The following is a 20631-nucleotide window of genomic DNA, read 5'->3' on the forward strand; positions in this document are numbered from 1 at the left end:
AGAAATAACCTCAATATTTCATGTACCCCATAAACATATATACCTACTACATACTGACAACAATTTTTTAAAGATAATTTTTAAAATTCTGAAGCTGGAAATAAAATAAAACAGAATTGTAAAGCAAGTCTGGAGGAAAAAAATCCTCTACTATCTTCAGAACTCCCCTGATGGAACCTCATATTATATGCTCAAGACTTGAATCTAAATGAACGGCAATTGGGAATTATGAAAGAAAAAAAATAAAAAGTGTTGCAACATTGTAAGTTCTAACTACTGCAAAAGTGGCTGTTTACAAAGACATTCTTTCTACTGGGAAGAATCTACTCCCACAATCCTGCTTAATTAGAAGAGACGACTTAAAATGCTTGACTGGTACTGACTATATTTCAGATACGTATTGGGAGAACACATCTACCTGGATGCTGAATATACCAGATGTATCTTTATATTCCATGGAATACAGACTGGTAATGGAAGCTAAGGAAGTGATGAGCAAGACTAGACATTTTGTTTGTATATTTATTTAATTATCTTGAGACCTGGTCTCACTGTATTGTCCTGGCTGGAGTGCAGAGGTACGATCACGGTTCACTGCGGCCTCAAACTCCCTGGGCTCAGGTGATCCTCCCATGTCAGCCTCCTGAATAGCTGAGAATACAGGTCCCATGCCATCAAACCAGGCTAATTTTTGTATTTTTTTCTAGAGACAAGGTTTCGCTATGCTGCCCAGGCTAGCCTTGAACTCCTGCGTTCAAGTAATAAGCCCACATTGGCTGTGCTGGGATTACAGGCATAGCCACTGTGACTAGCCAAGACTAGATATTTTAGCATGAGACTGCCACTTTTGAAATGGGGCTTTTTCATCAATGTTGGTTAGAGATGCTAAAAGATATTTACAGAGGGACTCTTAAAAGGGTTTAAATCAGAAATAAATCCAGATTTTTCAAAACAAACTCAAATAATTTTGACGTGTTAAAAACTTTCAAATAATGGTGCCATTATGCTAATAATTAAGATTGTTTTCTTTTAGAAAGAGGTCTTTTTTACATCTGTAATTTATACATTTATTTAATTGGTAAAATTGAAAAATATAGAAATTTCCAATTTCAAAGGTTTTAGCTAATAATAGCATAATGCAATATTTTGCAGAATATTTTCTTCATATTTGAATGTATATTTGTGAGGTAGTATTCACGCTGATGCTCTAATAACCTCTGAGCAGGTTCTCTTGATATTTTGGTGGCTTTTAATTCCATAGTACCATGATTGATTTTGGCATGGCAATGTAGTTTAGAATGAGTTAAATTGTATAAAATTATCTTAGATATTTAAGTATTGAAAAAACACAATCAGGAAACTATCTTATTAAATATCATCTGTTAATGTTTATTGTAAAATATTAGTTTATTTGAGTCTATGTTTCCAATATTAGCACAATATACTATAAAATTTGACCTAATAGGATGGGAAACCACATGAAAATTAATATTCCATAGTTCAAGATGAAAAGAGAAATTTTTACTTATATCCCAGTGGCATTGACATCTCATTGACTTCACAGACAAGAGTTGGGTATTCTATTTTTGGATAGGATTTTATGCTAATTACATAATTAAACTTGAACACCAGCCTGAATTTTCATTATTGTTCAATTAGCAACTTAATGAGCATCTTCTACCTGTCCCAAAATATTTAGTTCCATGATTTCCAAAATATTAAATAAAGGAACCCTTAAAATGACCTTCTCCTTCTCCTCCTCCTCCTCCTCCTCCTTCTTCTTCTTTTTTAGAGGGAGTCTCGCTCTGTCACCCAGGCTGGAGTGCAGTGGCCAGATCTTGGCTCACTGCAAGCTCCACCTCCCGAGTTCATGCCATTCTCCAGCCTCAGCCTCCCAAGTAGCTGGGACTATAGGCACCCGCCACCACACTCGGCTACCTTTTTTGTATTTTTAGCAGAGACAGGGTTTCACAGTGTTAGCCAGGATGGTCTTGGTCTCCTGACCTCGTGATCCACCTGCCTTGGCCTCCCAAAGTGCTGGGATTACAGGCATGAACCACCACACCCAGCCTAAAATGATATCTTCTAAAGGAATGGTTATTTCTCTGTCTTCTTGTCTCTCTGTCTCTATCTGTCTGTCTATCTATCTATCTATCTATCTATCTATCTATCTATCTATCTATACATTAATCTGTTCCTTTAGTTAATCTTTGATTACTTACAAGAAACTGAGAAAATACATCACAAGTTTTTCAAAAATGATATATTTTTCTAAGATCATTTGTGTTTGGTTTTAGAGTTTGCTTTTGCTTGTATGTGAATAAAATTATTTCTGATGACCTAGAAACAAACAGTAGAATGATTTAACAGAATGACATAACTATGTTACATTCAATGCATAAGAAATTGTTCAATCTTCCAACCATCATAAAATTCATGACTCTCAGCCTTTTCTTGTGTCCTCTTCTCTAAAAGTTTCCCAAACCTTCCCTAGTGATAAACAAGCTAACAAATGGTGGATTTGTTACAAAAAAAATTAATTTTTGACCCTTTATTTATAAATTGTACTAGGAGGAAGGGAGAGAAGGAAAGCAGGACATGGTAATATTTCAGACATAGTTGTTTATATAGATTAAGCAGAAAAGGTAATGTCAAAATAGTTCAAAGCATGATTTGTTATGTCACAAAATAGATAAGACTATGAGGATATATGGTTTATGTGTTAACAAAAAGTATACTCATTATATGATGGAATGAGAATATAATTCTTGGCTTATGTGTAATACATTAAACCAACTCACAATTCACATCCTCATCATTCATAAGTCTGGTGAAGCTACAAGAAATACCTTATAGCTGAAATTCATCTTACAAGGGCTCAAACTAATCATTAAAACAACTAGAGTATATTTGAACAGTGGCCCAAAGAACTGCACTTTTAAAGTTCCTTCATAAACTCACAGACTCCTTTCACTAAACAGAAAAAGTCCAAGAAGATAAGTGACTTAACTAAGATCACATCGAGGTCAGCAGCATCACCCAGATGAGAAGCCATTGTGCCATGCCACACCTGACTTGATGTTTCTTATGATTATTTTTTGGTGTTACAGTTTCGTTGATCTTAAAATACAAGACCGCAACCAAAATTTTAAAAATGAAATTAACAAATCAAGAAAGAATATCATTAAATATACTTAATATGGTAATTGGAATAATACCCTCCACCCCTCCCATAGATGTATTAATTCCTGGAATCTGTGCATATGCCACTTTACATGGCAAAAGGGACTTTGCAAATGTGATTAAATTGAGGATCTTGAGATGGAGAGATTATTCTGGGTTACCTAGATGGGTACTAAATAATCACAAGGGTTTTTATTAGAGGAAGGCAGAGGGGTCAGGGGTCAGAATCAGAGTAAGAGATGTGATAAGAGAAACAGAGAAGAGAGAGAAAGAGTCAGAGAGATTTGAAGATGCTACACTCTTGGCTTAGAAGACAAAAGAAGGGGCTACAAGCCAGGGTAAGCAGGTAGTCTCTAGGCAAGAAAATGGAATTTTTTCTAGAACCTCCAAAAAGAACACAGCCTTTGACAATCATTTTTGATTTCTGACGTCCTAAACTATAAGATAATAAATTTGTGTTGTTTTAAGCCACTAAATTTGAGGGAATTTGTTATAGCTGCAATAGGAAACTAATATACTTAATTACAAATATTACATTAAAAATATTAAAAATATTCTGGGAATAATCAGTTCTGTCCATAGAAACATAATGTGAACCACATAGGCAATTTTAAATTTCCTAGCATCCACAGGAAAAAATGAAGAATCAGGTTAAATTAAATTTAATACTTTATTATATTTAGCCCAATATGTCAAAATATTATCATGTCAACATATAATCAATATGAAAGACTATTATTGAGAAATTTGTTTTCATATAAATGTATTCAAAATCCAATGTGTATATTATATTTAGAGCACATCTCAACTTGGAATAATTCCTTTTCAATAGCTCAATAGCCACATATGGCTAGTGACTACCATAAAGAATAGTGTGGCTTTAGATTATAAGAAACAAGTTAAAAAGAAAATTTTACATATTATTCCATATCATTCTAAACCTGTGTCACAATCTAGATAAAGAATCACAAAGGCTTCTATAAATTATCAGGATGGTTTTATAGGCAAGTTTCTGATAACTTTATATTTGAGAATTACATTTAAAAAGAAAGATCAGAAAAGAAACAAAAGTTAAAAAGAACATGAAAGAAGAGAATGATTACCTAATGATAATCAGTTGACTGGCGTTTGTAAAAATGCCAGCAATAATAGAAAGAAATTTATCTGGTATTTTTAGAAGAAAATGATAGCCAAGGATAGGATAAGAATAACATTGCTTGGGACCAACTACATAATATGAGCAAATGACCAAGAGAAAAGCAAAACTATTAAATCTCAGCTCCAATTTCTTCATAGGGAAGAATGGTGTTTGAACTGGAAAAGAATATGATGGTGAGGAAATAAGAAAACCTGAAGGTAACTTAAATTTGTTTTAAGGTTTCAGGTACAAATCTGTTACCTAATTTAGAATACCAAAAGTATGTGAAGAAGTGTTCTTGGAACTAATATCTATTATTTTTAAGTCACCACGAAAAAGTGCCATGAAAATTAACTGTCCTAGTCTTCAAACAAGATTCCAGAAACTGAAGTTTACCAATCTTGGCATTAACTAAAATTCTAAACCTGATGCTCATACGTGTTTGCTAAGTGTAAAGTCATCGTAACTTTTGTTGTTGTTTGTTTGCTTAGAATTACTGGAGCTGGGTGCAGTGGCTCACACCTGTAATCCTAGGGCTTTGGGAGGCCAAGGCCTTTGAAGCCGGAATTTGAGACCAGCCTTGGCAATATAGTGAGACTCAAATTTTTTACAAAATAGCCTGGCATGGCAGCGTGAGACTGTGGTTCTAGCAACTCGAGAGACTGAGGTGAGAAGTTCACTCAAGTCCAGGAGTTGGAGGCTGTAGTGAGTCATGATTGTGCCACTACACTCTAGCCTAGGTAACAGAGTGAGATCCTGTCTTTGTTTTTTAAATAATTATTAGAGTGGCAGATCAAATGTGTCATTTGCATTGTTTATCTTAACTGCATCCAAGGGCTTTTACAAAAGTCACCCATAATTTTCTTATGGACAAAGCTATGACATATAGGCTAAATGATGGTGTAGTTGAATAAATCCTTTAAATGTTGAACAATCATTCTATTGTAGTATTCAATATATGTTCTCTCATGTTATTGTCTCTATTCCTTTTTTGAGGCATAAAATTCCTAAAGGAATTTGTTTTGTAATTGGGCTTGTCCATTAAGTATGTTAGTTTCATGGTAAAATAGGAATGAGACACTTTAGTAAGCAGCCTGCCTTAGATTACAGACTTTACATAAATTATTTAAAACCATCAACTGCTTTGGAATTAGTATTTTCAATGATGCTTTAATTTAAATTATTTAAATATTAAATTTTAAATTGAATTTCAATTCAATTTAGTCAAAGTTTAACATCCATTTTCTCTCTGTGTCCTCAGTTGAAATAGAGAAATCAAGATCTTATATTTGGGTTACTCCCTGCTACACAAATATTTCCATTTAATCAATTACATTTTTGTTATCAAAAGGTATTTCTTATTGACAGCATTTAATTGATTTAAAAAGACTTTACCTTATAAAAAGAGCACATTTAATAAAAACTTCAAAACTTTTTTTTTCTTTTTTTTTTTTTCTTTTTTTGAGATGGAGTCTCGCTCTGTCGCCCAGGTTGGAGTGCAGTGGCCGGATCTCAGCTCACTGCAAGCTCCGCCTCCCGGGTTCACGCCATTCTCCTGACTCAGCCTCCCCAGTAGCTGGGACTACAGGCGACCGCCACCGTGCCCGGAGAATTTTTTGTATTTTTAGTAGAGACGGGGTTTCACCGTGTTAGCCAGGATGGTCTCGATCTCCTGACCTCGTGATCCGCCCGCCTCAGCCTCCCAAAGTACTGGGATTACAGGCGTGAGCTACTGCGCCCAGGTTTTTCATCTTTTTTGACTCTTAATATGATCAAAAATTTTTTCTCTATCCTTCCTATTCCCATATTCATTAAGAACTAGACCAGGAAGCAAATATAACAGACAAAAACAATAATAATAATAGCATAAAAATAATAAGATCTCAGGAAAGCCTGTCTTCTTCCTACACTCATTATCCTTTTTACTCTCCCCAACTCCGTTTCTCTTGTTTCAGCATACATATAATATACATAATTATATTATAAATGATTATCTATTAAATATACTGAATTAAATGTATATAATTAATATATATATAATATACATATGAAGATACATGTATCCTCATTTAGCCATTACAAAGACTAACATTTTTATCTATGTATTTGCTTTCGCAGCTGACTTGAAGGCATGCAAACTTAATAATCAGAATAGCAAAAATAATATCAACTCTCATTTGTTGAATGCATCTTCTGTACCAATATTGTACTTAGTTCTTCAGCTTATAGGTTTTTTTCAAGTTTGAAGGGTACATACAATTTTTCCTACTTTTACAAATCAGAAAACTGAAATCCAGTAACACTAAGTGACTTGCGGCTACTAACAACAGAGTAAACTGAGATTATATCCAAGTTTATATCCAAGCCTCTTGTACTTCCTGTTCATTGTGAAGGGTAGTAACTCAGTGCTGAAGAGAACGGATACTGAGGAAATAGTTTCAGGGTTCAGGAGCTAATATAAATGGAATGGATAGTTGGGAGGTTCTTCTAAAAAAGAGAGCATCACCTTGTAGTGATGGGATGCTGCAAGTACTTCTTGTGAGGCAGAAATAACACCGGGACTTGGGGTAGCTCTAGTTCTCCTGCCTCACATAGGGCACTCAGTTCTCATGCCTCACTCAGAGGATGAAGGTGTCTCCTTGTAGTGAGATACAGTGATTCCTCCCAGGGTGAAGATGAACTATGTATTAAGGCAAGGGAAGACTAGAGGAGGGCCCTGGTGAGACTGCAACTTGGGAGCTGTAAGCAAAATCCTCCTGAAAGGTCTGATCAGATGAGAGAAAATACCCAGGATGCCCATTCAAAACTGCATTAACAGCAACCTATTTGGTTTCCCTCTTTATCTGGGAAAGGGCATTGGCTCGAAATCACAGCTAGGACAACCAGAGAAAGGTGTAACGAGAAGCACCACGAGAGAATGACCAGTAAATATGAAAGCAGAAAGGTCAACTAAAATCAAGGAAACAGATCGCCGAGGACTTGGTAACAAGATTCTTCACCCAGAAATTGAAAGCAATATTGGGAATTATTGGCATGGACTCAGATTGGTTCATGGCTGCATGGCTGTGCCAGCCTCACTGGCCTCTGCCCTCCTCATCTAACTTTCATCCAATCTATTTCTCACACTGACACCAAAATAATATTTTTTATACTACAAATCTGAACAAATCATTTATCTGCTTAATTTTTACCAGAATTAGTGGTTCTCACTATGGTTGCACATTAGAGTTCCTTGGATCCCTTGGGAGGAGAGTAAAAATGCCAATGTTTGGTCCCCTCCTTCAAGATCAATTAAATCAGAATCTCCGGGGCTAGATCACACTTTCAAATCATTACTACATGCAGCCTGGGTTAAGAACAGGGGTCCAGAGACATATTTTAGACTCTGTCGAATGGTAACAAAGTCCTCCTTAAATTGGATCCTGATAGCATGTGGAGATGTGCACAGGATTTGCATTCAGAAAAACCTGAGTGATATTTAACTATATTATTCCCTCTGAGTAATAACTTCTTAGAGGGAAAAATTATTCTTTGTCCTCATCTGCAATGTGAAAGTGGCTGCAATATTTGTAGAAAGACAGAATTATCTATTTCCTTCAACCTTAATTTTTTACCCTGTTCACACTGTGTAAAGGAAGATCTTTTAACCTAACACATACCTAAGTTTTGCTTTTGAGAATGGGCAGTATGATTAATAGGAGAAAGGGCTGTTGGATTTGAAATGCTCCTTTAAAAGATCACTACCACCACCAACAACAAAAAACAAACATCTAACCTACTTCTCCTGAGTTTGTAATGAAACTACTATGAAAGAAGATTCGTAATATTCCAGCCTAATGCATGCTCTTAAGCACAGTGAATAACTCAAGGAAGCATCCTGGGATATAAGGTTACCATCACTTTTCAATGAAGTTTAAGTTGATGATTAATATTTATTTTTCTTTTAATAAAACTTATTCTGATAAATCTAGAAAGCTATGGAGAAAATTGTCCAGTACAGAGATTTTTATCTCACTTTTAGGTAGGGGAACTGGAGCCAAGAAAAACGTAACATAAGAAGTGTGACACCTCCATTAAATAACCAGATTCATCACGCCAAGGGCATCTTTTATATATTAGATACTCATACCTAGAGACAGCTTTCAGCATAGGTAATATTTTCCTAAAGAATAACAGTCATTTTTAAAATACCTCACTATTCACTAAGCACTTCAACATATCTGATTTTATTTCAGTTTTGGAAAAAAATTAAGACAAGAAGGGCAGATAATATTTGTTCCTCTTTTATAATTAAAAAAAATCGACTAAGAAAAATTGGCTCCCTATGGCCACACAGAGGTCTGCCAACCATAAAAATCCAAGCTTTGAACTCCAGGTCTACTGTTCTTTCTAATAGTACACATTGCTATTTTTCCTTAAGTGGTGTGGTGTACAGAAAGACCTCAGATAACTTAGTCTTGTGGCTTTCAAAATATTTTTTGTGGGGGACCAGTTTTCCAAAAACAATAAATAAATAGGCTGGGCATGATGGTTGTAATCATTACAGGGTTGTAATCTGAGCACTTTGCGAGGCCAAGATGGGTGGATCATGAGGTCAGGAGTTTGAGACCAGCCTGTCCAACATGGTGAAACCCCATCTCTACTAAAATATTAAAAAAAATAGCTGAGCTTGGTGGCATACACCTGTAATCCCAGCTACTCGGGAGGCCGAGGCACAAGAATTACTTGAACCTGGGAGGTGGAGGCTGCGGTGAGCCGAGATTGCGCCACTGCACTCCAGCCGGGGCGACAAAGTAAGACTCTCTCTTCAATAAATAAATTCACTTCAATTTGTAAGCAAATAATTCAGGTGAAAACAAAACTGATATAGTGTAAGTGAAGGAGGAATGGGACAAAGAGCTCTGGCCACCAAGTTCCCATCCCCACCTAGCACCCATTGGAGGGCTTCCTGGAGTGCTAGTTAAAAATCACACGCTCCTTTTATAGAGAAGGAAGCAGAGGCTTCAGAAATTAAAGTTATGTGGTCAAGCTCACTCAGTCAAAGATTTCAGGTCTCTGGATTCCTAATGAAATGCCATGTTATAGTGTCTCCCAGATCACTTGGGTGTGAATAGCTCCAGATACCACCCCCAAGCTGGCCACTTCCTTTCCTGACCAGCAATCTCTCTTCCCACACACTGCCTCTCTAAGCATGCTGCACTACTTGTAGCTTTTCAAATCTACCTTGCTCTTTCTGAAACATTTCACCTTTGCACATGGTTTTCAATCCGCTTGACAGGCTCTCCTTTTGGATGCCCTCTTTCCTAATCAATCTACCTTTCTAATTTCCATAGATCCATTAATTCTTACTTTAGTCAGCACTGCCTCTATTAACCCTACAGAGATACAATCTATCCTACCTCACTCCTCACTGCCATTCTTGACCCCTTCTGGCCCCCACTCCCAAGTTAGGTTAGGGTTAAGCCTACTTAAACTATGCTTATCCTTATCTTTTATCATACTTGGTTGTATTAATTGTTCTTTGGGAGAGAGAGTTTTATCTACATTCCTACCTTTGAATCTATGAAGTATCACAATCAGAATTTGTTAAAAGAAGAAATGCTCTCCTTGAAGAGGTCCTTTACATCCCTTGTAAGCTAGATTCCTAGGTATTTTATTCTCTTTGAAGTAATTGTGAATGGAAGTTCATTCATGATTTGGCTCTCTGTTTGTCTGTTACTGGTGTATAAGAAAGCTTGTGATTTTTGCACAGTAATTTTGTGTCCTGAGACTTTGCTGAAGTTGCTTATCAGCTTAAGGAGATTTTGGGCTGAGACAATGGGGTTTTCTAAATATACAATCATGTCATCTGCAAAGAGGGACAATTTGACTTCTTCTTTTCCTAACTGAATACCCTTGATTTCTTTCTCTTGCCTGATTGCCCTAGCCAGAACGTCCAACACTATGTTGAATAGGAGTGGTGAGAGAGGGCATCCCTGTCTTGTGCCAGTTTTCAAAGGGAATTTTTCCAGTTTTTGCCCATTCAGTATGATATTGGCTGTGGGTTTGTCATACAAACCACTGCTCAGTGAAATAAAAGAGAACACAAACAAATGGAAAAACATACAATGCTCATGGATAGGAAGAATCAATATTGTGAAAATGGCCATACTGCCCAAGGTAATTTATAGATTCAATGCCATCCCCATCAAGCTACCAATGAGTTTCTTCACAGAATTGGAAAAAACTGCTTTAAAGTTCATATGGAACCAAAAAAGAGCCCACATCTCCAAGACAATCCTAAGTCAAAAGAACAAAGCTGGAGGCATCACGCTACCTGACTTCAAACTATACTACAAGGCTACAGTAACCAAAACAGCATGGTACTGGTACCAAAACAGAGATATAGACCAATGGAACAGAACAGAGTCCTCAGAAATAATACCACACATCTACAGCCATCTGATCTTTGACAAACCTGAGAAAAACAAGAAATGGGGAAAGGATTCCCTATTTAATAAATGGTGCTGGGAAAATTGGCTAGCCATAAGTAGAAAGCTGAAACTGGATCCATTCCTTACTCCTTATACGAAAATTAATTCAAGATGGATTAGAGACTTAAATATTAGACCTAATACCATAAAAACCCTAGAGGAAAACCTAGGTAGTACCATTCAGGACATAGGCATGGACAAAGACTTCATGTCTAAAACACCAAAAGCAACGGCAACAAAAGCCAAAATTGACAAATGGGATCTCATTAAACTAAAGAGCTTCTGCACAGCAAAAGAAACTACCATCAGAGTGAACAGGCAACCTACAGAATGGGAGAAAATTTTTGCAATCTACTCATCTGACAAAGGGCTAATATCCAGAACCTACAAAAAACTCAAACAAATTTACAAGAAAAAAAACAAACAACCCCATCAAAAAGTGGGCAAAGGATATGAACAGACATTTCTCAAAAGAAGACATTCATACAGCCAACAGACACATGAAAAAATGCTCATCATCACTGGCCATCAGAGAAATGCAAATCAAAACCACAATGAGATACCATCTCACACCAGTTAGAATGGCAATCATTAAAAAGTCAGGAAACAACAGGTGCTGGAGAGGATGTGGAGAAATAGGAACACTTTTACACTGTTGGTGGGATTGTAAACTAGTCCAACCATTATGGAAAACAGTATGGCGATTCCTCAGGGATCTAGAACTAGATGTACCATATGACCCAGCCATCCCATTACTGGGTATATACCCAAAGGATTATAAATCATGCTGCTATAAAGACACATGCACAGGTATGTTTATTGCGGCACTATTCACAATAGCAAAGACTTGGAATCAACCCAAATGTCCATCAGTGACAGACTGGATTAAGAAAATGTGGCACATATACACCATGGAATACCATGCAGCCATAAAAAAGGATGAGTTTGTGTCCTTTGTAGGGACATGGATGCAGCTGGAATCCATCATTCTCAGCAAACTATCACAAGAAGAGAAAACCAAACACCGCATGTTCTCACTCATAGGTGGGAACTGAACAATGAGATCACTTGGACTCGGGAAGGGGGACATCACACACCGGGGCCTATCATGGGGAGGGGGGAGGGGGGAGGGATTGCATTGGGAGTTATACCTCATGTAAATGACGAGTTGATGGGTGCTGACGAGTTGATGGGTGCAGCACAGCAACATGGCACAAGTATACATATGTAACAAACCTGCACGTTATGCACATGTACCCTAGAACTTAAAGTATAATAAAAATAATAATAAAAAAAGAAGAAATGCATGAATGAATGAATGCTGTCTGCTAAGTAATTTCTTAGAGAAAGCATGAATGTGGGTTAGGGTAGTACACATTCCAAAGAAGTGGGTCTCAGTTGAACTTGGTGCCTATGCTATATCATACTGGCAGAAAATGAGTCATGGACCCCAGCAGCTCCCAATCCCCAGCTCTTAAAACTCCCAGGACCATAAGACAGATGTCCTGCTAGATACCTACATTAAGCACCCTAATCTTTTATTCATGAATTTGAACAGAAAAAAAGAAACAGCAAGCATTTGGGAAAAAAAAAAAGGGGGGGGGGGATTAAAAAGGAAAAACAAATAAATAGGAAAAAAAAAACCATGCTGAGAAAACAGATATTTTCGGAAAAAAGAAAAAAAAAATAAATTTAAATTTAACCTATTACTCTTAATGCGATTTGAAGGACTACTATTTTAAGAAAATAAAAAATAGCCTTCTCAGAAAATATGTCTATAATATAGTACAGCATTTTGATAGAACTTGAATATTGAAAGTTAAAAAAATTAATAAAAGCCCTGAGTAACCAAATGCATGTGACTGCAGATTAATTCATAAACCAAAAGATGAAGGGAAAATCTCTCACTTAAAAAGAACTGGTATTATAATAGATTTTGAAGTAATAAGTAAATAAATTAAAGCTCACAATCCCAGGTATCCCTGTTTTATTTTACTTCTGCTGGTTTCAAGGAAAACTAAATATAATAATTTTATTAAAATTATGTCTAATAAAACACATTTTCAAATTGTGCCTAATGTTCTCCTAGAACTGATAGGATAAACTAACTCATTATTAGTGTAAAATCCTTTTGAAGAGTAATTTTACTGTACTTTTTAAGAATCATGCATTTCCCTTGTGCTACAGCATTTTTTTTCCCTGGGGAAAAGCACTGAGAAAACAAACACAAGACTGTTGAAGAAAGAAGTCCTAGGTCGGGCGCAGTGGCTCATTGGGAGGCCGAGCCGGGTGGATCACGAGGTCAGGAGTTCGAGGCCACCCTGGCTAGCATGGTGAAACCCCGTTTCTACTAAAAATACGAAAAAAGTATTAGCTGGTCATGGTGGCAGGCACCTGTAGTCCCAGCTACTTGGAAGGCTGAGGCAGGAGAACGGGATGAACACGGGAGGCGGAGCTTGCAGTGAGCCAAGATCACGCCACTGCACTCCAGCCTGGATGACAGAGCAAGACTCCATTAAAAAAAAAAAAAAAAAAAAAAAAAGGTCCTAGACACTCCCTTCCCTCCTGAAGTTAACTTTACTTTCCTAATTAGTTTTGTTTTTGTTTGTTTCTTAAATACTTTTGTTCACTGTTGCTCAACGAATGTAAAATTTCAATTAGATAGGAGGAATAGGTTAAAGAAATCTATTGAGGCCGGGGGCAGTGGCTCATGCCTGTAATTCCAGCACTTTGGGAGGCCAAGGCAGGTGGTTGACTTGAGGTCAAGAGTTCGAGAGCAGCCTGGCCAACATGGCTAAACTCCATCTCTACTAAAAATACAAAAACTAGCCAGGCCTGGTGGGGGTTGCCTGTAATCCCAGCTACTCGGGAGGCTGAGACAGGAGAATCGCCTGAGCCCAGGAGGTGGAGGTTGCAGTGAGCCAAGAAAGTGCCAGCCTGGGCGACAGAGTAAGACTCTGTCAAGAGAAAAAAAAAAAAAAAAAAGGAAGGAAGGAAGGAAGGAAATCTATTGTACAAGAGAGTAGATTTTAAGTGTTGTCACTACAGATAGATCATTATTTTTTGAGGTAATGCATATGTTAGCTTGATTTAGTCATTGCACAATGTATACATATTTCAAAACATCATGTGTAACACCATAAATATATACATTTTTGTCAATAAAAAATGAATAAAAATATTTTTCATCATTCATTTATTCAAATTACTGTCAATAGTTTAATATAGCTTCAGAGTCTTGATGTTAATAAGAGATTTCTTTACTAAAAAGGTAAATATTTTCCCTTTCCTCTATAGGGGTTTGCTGGAGATAAATCAAGTCCAACAGTTTAATTATCCTTCCTCTAGAAATGTAATCCAAAAGAATAATCCCAAAGAAGGAAAACCTATATGTGGAAATATGCTCCTCCCAAGAACTTATAGCAGCAAAATTGGGAATAATTAAAACACCCAGAAACAGTGAAATATTCAGGAAAAATATGCCACTACACTTGATAAACATTATTATATAAAAATACAGTAAAATGTTCAGCATACGATGTAAGTGAAGAAAGGGTTCAAAATTAAATTTGTGCTATAATTTTAATTATTTAAAAATATATGCATTTGAATTCCAGAAATTTGAAGGAGCACATAAAAATTAAAATGTTATTTTTTAATGAGTGTATATATTCCTTATTTCTATTTATTTAATAAAGCTAGTATAACAGACTTTTAAAAACAAAAAAACTACCAAATATTTCATTTTCTCCCTCAATATCTCAACTTTATGTGAGTTAAGAGTATTATTAACTATTTCCAATTAATGTTAAAATGTATGTATCAGTCATACATTCAATCCTAACTTCAAATGGGGGTTCTTGCACTTGGTGAATCTGCCCTCTCTAATTTATCTTATTTTTTAGAAGGTGACCATGTTAACGCAGTAATAGAAACTTACATGCATGCATTTTACAGTTCTCAGAATTATACACACATACGCAGAATAATTCAATTCTCTTAACTACCAAGGTTAAAGTCAACAAGAGGAATAGGTATTTTAAGTGGAATAGACACTATTCTTTTTTAATAAATAAGGATAAAGAGGAAAATGAGGTCCCACAAAGGCACAGAATGAAACACATTCCCAATAGTTTACTCGACATTAGTGGCATCTCATGGTATCATTTGATAACAGAATACTTAATTATACATTGAGCTGATAGAGGATAAATCTCCTTTTCTAACGTTTTAAAAATAGAGGAAAACTTCATTTATTTACATTTTCTTTACCCTTTTTTACTCAACACAAATTTGAAGACATACTATGTAAAGGCAGTCTACCAAGTGCTAGAGATAAAGAAGTGCCCGATATACAGGGCATTTTTAAAGGATTTGCAGTCTTAAGAGTGAACACAAACAAATGGAAGAACATACCATGCTCATGGATAGGAAGAATCAATATCGTGAAAATGGCCATACTGCCCAAGGTAATTTATAGATTCAATGCCATCCCCATCAAGCTACCAATGAGTTTCTTCACAGAATTGGAAAAAACTGCTTTAAAGTTCATATGGAACCAAAAAAGAGCCCACATCTCCAAGACAATCCTAAGTCAAAAGAACAAAGCTGGAGGCATCACGCTACCTGACTTCAAACTATACTACAAGGCTACAGTAACCAAAACAGCATGGTACTGGTACCAAAACAGAGATATAGACCAATGGAACAGAACAGAGTCCTCAGAAATAATACCACACATCTACAGCCATCTGATCTTTGACAAACCTCAGAAAAACAAGAAATGGGGAAAGGATTCCCTATTTAATAAATGGTGCTGGGAAAATTGGCTAGCCATAAGTAGAAAGCTGAAACTGGATCCTTTCCTTACTCCTTATACGAAAATTAATTCAAGATGGATTAGAGACTTAAATGTTAGACCTAATACCATAAAAATCCTAGAGGAAAACCTAGGTAGTACCATTCAGGACATAGGCATGGGCAAAGACTTCATGTCTAAAACACCAAAAGCAACGGCAGCAAAAGCCAAAATTGACAAATGGGATCTCATTAAACTAAAGAGCTTCTGCACAGCAAAAGAAACTACCATCAGAGTGAACAGGCAACCTACAGAATGGGAGAAAATTTTTGCAATCTACTCATCTGACAAAGGGCTAATATCCAGAACCTACAAAAAACTCAAACAAATTTACAAGAAAAAAACAAACAACCCCATCAAAAAGTGGGCAAAGGATATGAACAGACATTTCTCAAAAGAAGACATTCATACAGCCAACAGACATATGAAAAAATGCTCATCATCACTGGCCATCAGAGAAATGCAAATCAAAACCACAATGAGATACCATCTCACACCAGTTAGAATGGCGATCATTAAAAAGTCAGGAAACAACAGGTGCTGGAGAGGATGTGGAGAAATAGGAACACTTTTACACTGTTGGTGGGATTGTAAACTAGTCCAACCATTATGGAAAACAGTATGGCGATTCCTCAAGGATCTAGAACTAGATGTACCATATGACCCAGCCATTCCATTACTGGGTATATACCCAAAGGATTATAAATTATGCTGCTATAAAGACACATGCACACGTATGTTTATTGCAGCACTATTCACAATAGCAAAGACTTGGAATCAACCCAAATGTCCATCAGTGACAGATTGGATTAAGAAAATGTGGCACCTATACACCATGGAATACTATGCAGCCATAAAAAAGGATGAGTTTGTGTCCTTTGTAGGGACATGGATGCAGCTGGAATCCATCATTCTTAGCAAACTATCACAAGAACAGAAAACCAAACACCGCATGTTCTCACTCATAGGTGGGAACTGAACAATGAGACCACTTGGACTCGGGAAGGGGAACATCACACACCGGGGCCTATCATGGGGAGGGGGGAGGGGGGAGGGATTGCATTGGGAGTTATACCTGATGTAAATGACGAGTTGATGGGTGCAGCACACCAACAAGGCACAAGTATACATATGTAACAAACCTGCACGTTATGCACATGTACCCTACAACTTACAGTATAATAATAAATTAATTAAAAAAAAATGTACACAAAAATAAATGTGTATGAGTCAACCTGATAAGTGCTGAAGCAAAGATCAATAGCAGATAGTTAAGGAAACATTTAATTGTTTGCAGGGTGAAGGTAGAGAGGGAGTCTGGAAAAGTACTTGAGAAAGACTAAGTGTGGAGGATAAATAAGCCTTAATGAAATAAGATGGGGCAGAGAGTGAGAATATTTTAGAAAGAAAGTATTTTTTTCAAATTTAATAATTTGACAGAATTGTATTAATGGGTATTACTAAATAATCAAATTTTGCAAGCATTATTTAATTCCCAAATCATTGTCTCAATTTGCATAAGATTTGTCCAATTACACATATTTGGGTGACCTACTAGCCCATACAATTAACCAATTTGTCTGAATGCTGTTGAAGTTGAGGTTAAGGAAGGTCAAGAACAATGCCTAACAATTAAAACCTAGAGAAGCAGCTCAGGTCTGTAGCTTCAATCTCCATCCTGAAGCTATTTCCTACTGAAACCGTGATGCGTGAAATGTACGGATTGGTTAACCCATTTACTAACCAGATATAGTTATGAATATTTTCAAGCTCTTTTTTAGGTTAATTTGAAATAATAATGTACTGCTGTACAAAAATTACAGGCTTACATCTCACAATACCTCACTCCATATTAGTCTTTATCTAATCCTACTACACTCATCCCCTCTTCTTTCTCTACAAATAATTTTGCTTATTTTGAGTTTCAAGAGGATGAACATAGTGAGAGATTAAATCTCTATTTACAGTTAATGGAAAAATTGGTTTAATCCGCTGAATTTTCATATACCTAAACAGCCTTAATTGTTATTGTTTTCTTTCATACAAAGGAAATGCTCTTCAATACATGCATCTATGACCTTAATAAAATTTTCATTATATTATCTGCTTCATCTTCTTTCCAATTAATTCTGCTCAACTAAAAAATGTCAGGTCTCAGAACATTTCTGTCTTTCAAAGCATCTTGGGGGTAGCATAAATTGGTTTACCTTTACGTGGTAATACATATAACTAGGAATTTGAAGACCCATGTCTGGAGCTGCTGCTTCTTTCTCTGTGGTGAGAGTTATCTTATAGTTTTCCTCTATTTTCCTATGCAATGTAATAAACCTACATCTCTGGGGAACTGCCAATGCTCTCATGCCATCTTTTAATTTCTACCCTCCCCTACGCCCATCATAATTATTAGAAGTAGATATCCAGCTTTCTGAATGCACTCAAGCTCTTTTCCTGGCTTCAGTGGAGTAGACCAAATAGGAATTCAGCAGCACAAGTCTTGGGATTTAGTAAGGTTTGGAAAACATTTGGCTGTTCAACTTCCAAATCCTGGTCACTTCTGTTCTACTCTTCTCAATCTCCCTCTTCTCAATTCCATGCTGCTTCACTGCAAAACATCTGCTTTAGCTTTCCCAGTCAACTTCATTCTCCATCTGTAAGGCAGCCTATTTCGCTATATTTGGTCTATTCAAGGTGCCTGGAAGAGACTACTGTCTTGTATTTTCACCTGGCTGTCCTTCTCATAAGGCTTATTTCTAAGGACTGACTTCTGATGTTCCTCTGCTTCTTCCCAACCTTATACTGCATGTAACCCAGACTGACATCTTCTCTAACTTTGCCCTGTACTCCTTGTGTCTCTCATCCTTATCATCCTGGGCAGAGTTTCCCTTTTGGCAGGATGTTAGCCTCATCATTCCCTCTCAACACATTGTGCTCAACACAACCTCAACTTCTAGACTTTAAGCTCCCAGAAGACAGGAGCTTTTGCTTATCACTATATTCTCAGTGTCCAGCAAATAGAGGTAGTTAGTAATCATTCACTGAATGAAATAATATATTTTTCTTATGAATTCCTGTTAGCTTAATGATCTCGTCACAGGAGATAACCCAGGTACAACATAAGGCAATAATTGAAAAGGATATCATTTAAAACAAGTTCACTTAGGCTATAACAACAACTTTAAAATTCCTGTTGTTTGCGGCAACAATGATTGATTTCTTGTGTTTGCAACATGTCCAACATAATTCAGTGGGGTTCTTGGTTCTCACAGTAACTCAAGGGTTCAGAGTAATAAAAGTTAAACCATCTTCTGAGGCTGCCATCTCCTCAGGAGCTCAGAGTTCATAAAGGGGAAAAGAGTATGGAAGATTATACACAGGATCTTACATGCTCAGTCAGAAGATCACTTAACATTGTCTCATACGATCAAGGCAAGTTATGTGGTAGCACTCAAACTTCAAGAGCACACGGCAGTGTAATCCATGAAGAGAACTGGAAATATTACTGAGGACTCATAATGTTTTACACAGGTAGTAACAAACTCTGATCTACTTAAATATTCATTTCTCAGTAGGATGGTTTTACTTAATGTCTCCCTAAGGTGGATAAATAAAACTCTGTATTCTTTGTTACTGATCCTTTATCTTTGTATCTTCCCTTCATTCAGGTCTATAAAGAGCATAGAGGAAAATACGGAAGCATTTAATGGAAAACTGTGCCTAAAATAGGTGGAAGGTGTGATGAGAAAGCTAACTTCTTTTGAGTAGAAAACATTCCAGGAAGATGGAACAGTGAGTGCAGAGGCCCTATGGCAGGATTGTAACTGGTATGTTCACAGAGCAACAAAGAAACCAGTGTGGTTAGAGCAGGGAGAGGAGGGAAGCAAGACAGGAGATGACACTGACAGGTAGTAACGGCCAGATCAGGTCAGGTCTTGTTTGTCTTTGTAGGGATTGTGGCTATTATCCAGAGAGAAATTGGAACCCCTTGCAGGAATTTGAGCAGAAGAGTGGAAGGAGTAGAGGAATACATTTTATTTTGTAAAAATTCAATTTGGCTACTGTGCAAAAAATGGTTGTAGAGGGACAAAGATGGAAACAGGAAGACGAGCAAGAAGCCTATTGCAGAAATCCAAATGAAAGATGCTGATGGGTTTAACTGGGGTGGATGTAATAGAGGTGGCAAGGAAAGGATGGGATTCTTACGTATTTTAAAGGTAAATCCCAAAAGATTTATAAGAATATACAAGAAAATGAGGGAAAAAAAAGATGGCCCAAGAATGACTCTAAGGTCTGTGGCTTTGTTGCAGACTATTACCACATTTTAAAAGATGTCAGTAAAATGTAAGTCTGCATGAGAGAGAACAGATATAAGCAGGTCAAAGAGAATCAGGAGTTCTGGTAATGCTAGCGGGTCTGCAATTAAAGTTGTTTCTTTCTTACATTTTCAGCAATAAATTTAACTTTACTACTTCTCTTTATGGAAGATAAACTTAAATCATTCCTTGGCTTTTGGGGCAGATTTACCTATACTTAATTTCCTTTAGCTTTTTCAACAGATACATTGGTTTATTCTGATTTTCTCAGGTGAGCATGGGGCATATCTCAAAGGCCCAGTTGATGTTTATTAACTAACAAGTGCATGCATATTATCAATATTCTTATGTTTGTAAATTTTTATCTAAAAATACTATGAGCAAGCACACTGTGTTCTCTTTATTCAATATTCAATGACTGTAAAGCTACAGGCCAGCTCATGTCCTCAGATGCCCCCAATCAGTAAGCTAACAGGAATCCATGAGGAAAATGTATTATTTCATTCAGTGAATGATTATTAACCACCTCTATTTGCCAGACGCTGAAACATTTTATAGCACAAGCCTGACTAATTCGAACAGTGGAATCCCTATCATCTCAGGTGGAGAAGGCCGCAGGTGGAATAGTTTTTGTGTGTATGTGTGTGGGTAGTGGAGTTGTGGAGAGAT

At 36.7% G+C, this 20631-nt stretch overlaps 1 protein-coding gene across 13 annotated transcripts in view; it reads right to left on the reverse strand.

Annotated features, from left to right (window-relative positions):
* NLGN1 (neuroligin 1) overlaps positions 1 to 20631 on the reverse strand; it is a 901503-nt gene that overhangs the window by 730850 nt on the left and 150022 nt on the right. The window lies entirely within an intron of this gene.

Source organism: Papio anubis, chromosome 2, assembly GCF_008728515.1.
Source record: "Papio anubis isolate 15944 chromosome 2, Panubis1.0, whole genome shotgun sequence".
Lineage (NCBI taxonomy): Eukaryota > Metazoa > Chordata > Mammalia > Primates > Cercopithecidae > Papio > Papio anubis.